The following is a 6,000-nucleotide window of genomic DNA, read 5'->3' as shown; positions in this document are numbered from 1 at the left end:
GCCCGTCGCGTTACTTCAAATTTCATAAAATTGATTGAAAGAGCTATCAATGTTTGTGTGATAAGTTTTCATAATGAGCGATCAATCCTGAGTCCGAAACAAGTTGGTTTCAGATCCCAGTGCTCAATATGGCGGGCTCGCATCGACCTTGAAAGCCGTATTCTGTTGGCGCGGCGCCAAAGGCAGTATGCGGCATTAGTCACTTTATATATCTCAAAAGCATATGACCGTGTTGAGTATCTGATATTGCTCAATCAGCTTCAGAACCTTAACTTTCGAAAATGCCTTCAAACATGGTTTGCTGAATTTTTAAGGAACATTGAATTTTACGCTTCCGAGCGGCATTTCTTCGGCTAGGTACGCGCAGTCAAGAGGCGTTCCACAAGGGGCAGTACTTTCTCCAGTCTTATTTAATATTCTATTGAGTTCCGTCGACTGTCATGATAACGTACCTTCTTAAGTGTACGCTGATGACATAGCGTTTTTCTCACCGACAAATGATATCCAAAAACTTTATCAAATATTGCAGACATACTGGCATGTTATAGAAAGATGGCTTGATGCGATGTATCTCTGTCTCAACGTTAACAAATGCTCGGTGCTCGCCTTTCTTTTGATGGACCCCATATATATTTCTCTCTCTTATCATATAGATATTGTCACGTGCAAAAGAAGGCCTTTATAAGAAGAAGTACTGCACTGGCAGAGACGAGCACTAGCCAAGAAGATGGCTGACTCCAAAAACGACAACTTCTTCTTTTTCTCTCCTTGCCTGAGTACTGGCTCACGCTTGCCGCGGCTCGTGAGCTGGTGGCTTCCCACATGTAGAGAGACTGTCAAGTATCTTGGCGTGATTTATGAGGGTTGTCTGTCTTGGAAGGCGCACATTGGCTATACTGTTGGTTTCCTACGTAGGCTGAGCAATAGTCTATCAGGAATGAGAAGAGGAACGCTGTTATCATTACACCGCATGTATGTTCGCCCGGTATTGGAATTTGGGTGTGTGCTGTACTCTGGAGCCCCGGCATATAAACTTCGCCCCCTTGTTCTTCTGGAGAGGAAGGCCTTAGGACAATGTTTAGGGCTACCTAAATTTGTAGCAAGTGAAGTTTTTCCTCTGGAAGCTAGGATCAATTCTCTTGCTTCAGCTAGTTCTCTTGATCAGCTAACAGTCGACACCAGCCTTAGGACAATGTTTAGGGCTACCTAAATTTGTAGCAAGTGAAGTTTTTCCTCTGGAAGCTAGGATCAATTCTCTTGCTTCAGCTAGTTCTCTTGATCAGCTAACAGTCGACACCAGGTTTCGACTGTTAGCTGTGTCATCATATATAAGGCTATATGAATCCCCTATAAGGCATTCACAAACAGTTTTTATCACCCAGCCGGACTTGTTTTTGGCTTGTACGGGCCGCGATTCCGCACACCACGAACTATTTTTATTCAAACTCTCCTAGATCAGTTAAACGTTCAGATTCGTGAGGCGAGTCCTGTCTGTAGCCACAACAATTGCATTAAAATTCAGTTCGATTATATTTTCCCTAAAAATGCAAAGGCACTATCTTAAATTATTTATTTTTGCACGTACCCATCAAGACAGTCATTGCCACTGACGCTTCCCAAAATGAAGAAAAGTATGGAATTGGAATATTTTTACCTATTCTCGAATAGTCGTTTTCTCTCTTCGCCTCCCAGACTTCGTAACTATCTTTCTAGCAGAATTTTTAGCTATAGTTCTAGCCCTCCGTAAGCTAAATACATCAACACGTTCCACGGTGGTCGTGACGGATTCTCTGACTCTTTGATCCTCCCTCACTTCTTCTGATAATTACCAGGTTGGGAGCTTTCAGATCGTTAGTGCCCCCTCACTTAGCTTTGATGAGATTGGTTTGGATACCAGGGCATAAGGACCTATTTCTAAACGAAATGGCGGATTCATTGACGAAAGCGTCCCTGAATGGCCCGCTAATTCAAATTCTACCGGCTTCAACTTTCAGCATCGGGGCTAGATTTTGGAGACAAATGACCCTGCGTGAATTTAATGCCCCCTTTTAACACGAAAGTGTTTTATGTCGGGGTCCACCAAGACTTCACTGACGTATTTCCGTCACGGAAATACGTCAGCTTACAATGTACACGAACATAATACAAAGAAAGAAACCAGAAGAAAAAGTTCCACAAACATGCAAAATTTGGAAATCGAACCCACGACCTCTCGGTCCGCGACGATAGATCGCCGAGCGTTTAACCCATTGCGCCACAAACGCATTTGCAGAGAGCTACACAGACGCGCCTTATATATCTAACACTCCTCCGTGTACCCGCGCTCTTGCTCGGGGCGGTGCCGCCGCCTACGAGCAGAAAAGAGAAGTACTGCATTATGACACTAACGCGCACCGACAGTGAACGCTTCGGTGGTCTCAGCACTACGACGCCTCGATGCCAGCATTCGAAGGGACGCTGGCATCAAGAAGCACTACCAACGCCACCTAGGTGGCGTTCACCGTACTCAGCACAGCGGAGCGTGGCCTCCGCAATTAGCTCTGAAAATGTTTCTGAAGTTGATCGCGGAGGCTGCAATTACGACGCGCTGTACGCGCTGATTTGACTCGGTGACGATTCAGTTACGTGCTTTGTCTTGCGCGTTGTATTAGTGTGTCAGTTACGTGCTTCGTCTTTCGCGTTGTGCTAGCGTGTGCAGCGTAGTGCAGCTTCCATATGCACGACGGTTGCTCATGGTCATCGACGTTGGTAGTCGTGATGGAGGAGACGTGCCACCAGGCGTCAGCATGGGTGCATCAACGCCTAAGGGCGCTTTAGCCACAAAACACCAATAGACATTATATATCAATGTGCAATAAACATTACACTACTTCTGTGAAGACACGTTTCACTTTCGTGTTCTATACCGATTCCTATATAAGAGGGATCAACCACATTTTTACCAAACTCCTCAGATTTTCAGCACTTGTCACCTTATTGGAATTGTAAACTCGGTCAAACGCGAGCATTTGATGTCGAAATCACTATACTACGCTGCTGAATTCTATTTATAAATTTTTACCTACACAAAGTTGGTCTGGTTTCCTCACCGAGCTGTCCCTCTTGCGGGCAACATGAAACAATCGATCATTTCCTCATTTACTATCAAAGATATGTTGAATTGCGAAAAATAACCTTACAAACACCGTTCCGCCTTCTTATATTAGACTTAAATGTTCAAAATTTACTATCTTTGGGGGCCTCGACCCTTGGGCACAGTGACAGGAACGTTGGCGATCTCATCCAGGATTTTATTGCAAGATCAGAAAGATTAAGCCTATAAAATCAGAGCTTAATGTTGCTTCGTTATATTTTTACAAAATCGATTAGATTAGCTGTTTCTTAGTTTTCATTTATTCCTTTATTGTAATAAAATCATAAGATATAACCTAGCTATTAATTCGCATATACGTGCCTATTCCCAAATTTGGTATACATTATTTTTGTCGTCCTCCTTTCTTATCGTTATATCGAATTAATCGGGTCTTAGCCAATCTCCCAGTGTGAGTATGTGCCACTGCCATCTAGGCTCTACATCTACATCTACTGGAAACCATGTTTGCCTACGCCCGCAACCTCTTGTTGGCATCACGCAAGTCGACAGGATAAAGACCTGGCAGCCACCTCATCGGTCTCACATCATCATGCAAGTAATAAACTCCACTCCGTGAACCCAAAGCACAGAGATCCAGCACCTAGACTAACCAGCGTCATGATGACATCATCGAACGCCTTGGACATACCCAAGTACACAGTAACAGCGGACGATGGGCCCGTGGAAGACTGGTTCCCCCTATTCGAGCTGCACGCATCCGCTGCATCATGGTCGGAAAGGAAGATGGTCGCCAACCTCAATGAATATGTGACCAGTGAGGCATTTTGCTTTTATCCTCACGCACATATTTGAAAACGATGAATCATGGAACAAAATCGAAGGCGAATTGATCAGCCGATGCAAGGTACGCAGCCCCTCATTATCCACCAGCTGGAGACATTTCAACTGGGTCGCCGCAGTCACACACAGTCTCCACGTAGCAATCATCATCATTGCCAAACAAAGCCTCATATTAGTAGATTGTCGACAGGTTTCCCATGTACAACGCAGGATCAAACGCCTAGCATAATTTCACCACGCACAATAGACAATGTAAAGCCTCCATTCGCTGAAAGATATTCACGTCGCTTTCCTTCGAGTCCTAACCTTCCATCAGGCTTCTCCTCCACGCAGAAATACCCTTTATGTGCGTCTTCATCACATTATCGGACTCCTGTCGTCGTTGAAGCACCGGATGCGTTCTCTGCGTTTTGAACGCGCGGCCCGCCATTGGGCTTCAAGTCACGCTACTCTTCTATGAAGCTCATTCCACAGCCCGTGCTTCACAGAATCACTTCGTTCGCACAGGACACCTCAAATTTTCCTCAGATAGACCTATCACTGGCAGCATGTGGTGAAGCCTTATCTACTGCAACATCGTAAAGTGATCAGCCACCTGAAATTTCAGGCTGCATGGACACAATCAATGGAACCAATCAAATTAAGCCAACTTACTGTGCGCTAGAACACACAAATGAAGCCACCAACACTGTATGTTCATTCGGCGACGAAGAGCATTTATCTTCATCAGCAGCGGATGAACAGCTTACACTTGAAGTTAAGCTTATTTGCATGTCTCGAGCTCTTTTGCACACACTAGACCTCAACAAACTGGTGACATCGCAGAAGCATCGTGGCAATTGTTCGCCCGGCACGACGTCACATGGATGGCAGCCTTAGAAGTGGCTTTTGAAGAACCTCACACAACGACCTCGCCATCAGACGAGCCACAGCAGAAAATGTGGTCCCAGCAACTCCAAGAACAAGTTCGGCTTATACAAGGATGAATCTGACACCGACGGCGACAACGTCGAAAATGAGCACCATTGAAAGAGCAGTACAAAGAAAGACATCTAAGCACTATTCGAATGAACCAAAAATGAACACAGTAAGTATGTCATTTTCCTACGAATGAACATGGTCAAGGCCCTCTTCAACGCCAGAAATGAAGATAACGTCTAGTACGACAATCGCGAAAAAGCGCATGCAACGGCCAAAATGACAGGTGCCATACGTTATGGTTTACAGATGGGCCATGGCTGGAAGTGAAGGAAGACGAAGAATAAAAGCAATATTCGGGTTACCATATTTGTCTACGCACGCAACCTCCTGTTGGTGTCACATGTATATGTACAAATGTGAATTTGATTATAAATAAGCACATGAAACTCGGTTTCGACAAGCAAGTCGTATTGCCAATGACATCAGTGATCGCCAAGACATGCCAATGATGAAGAATTTGTTTGCAGTCACCGACCTATCTCGCGGGCCTGTTTGATTATTTAAACATGTCTGTGATACCACCATCTTCTCTATTAAACACATTTAAAAACCCGACCGAAATTTGGAACTCCGCACACTGAGTTTTCAGACATGAACCGCGCACGATCTAGGATAAATTTCGACCGTGAACAATGTCGGCGCTTTTTCTGGTTCACTTCAGTACTGTCGCTTCAGTTGGCGAGGCAGTTTATTGCCTTTACGAGAAACGTCATTTCAATCATTTGGAAGGCCCACTTGAAGTAACCCACCAAATTCCTCTTGATCTGTATCTTCATTTATGCCGCACATTTTTGTAACTGAATAAAACATTCTGATTCTGATTGCGATATGATTATGAGATTCCTTGACAGTGTTGTTTCCTTTTACTGAGAGTTACACACGCTTGTTGCTGGTTGCGAAGGCTAACAAACCTCGTTTGCCTATCCATTCATCTCATCTTGAACTTTTGAAAGGCGGTAGCAAAAGCATGTTTCAGTAAATCATTTTAAAAAGTCATGCAACCATTCAGTGAACGCTGGCTTCAGGTTGCAGGTCAGACGCCTTCAAGAAGCTTGCTACGAAAGTCATGTCTTGGTGTCCATACC

The sequence above is a fragment of the Dermacentor silvarum genome, chromosome 6, assembly GCF_013339745.2.
Source record: "Dermacentor silvarum isolate Dsil-2018 chromosome 6, BIME_Dsil_1.4, whole genome shotgun sequence".
NCBI classification, from domain to species: Eukaryota; Metazoa; Arthropoda; class Arachnida; order Ixodida; family Ixodidae; genus Dermacentor; species Dermacentor silvarum.
Note: the sequence above shows the minus strand (reverse complement) of the source record.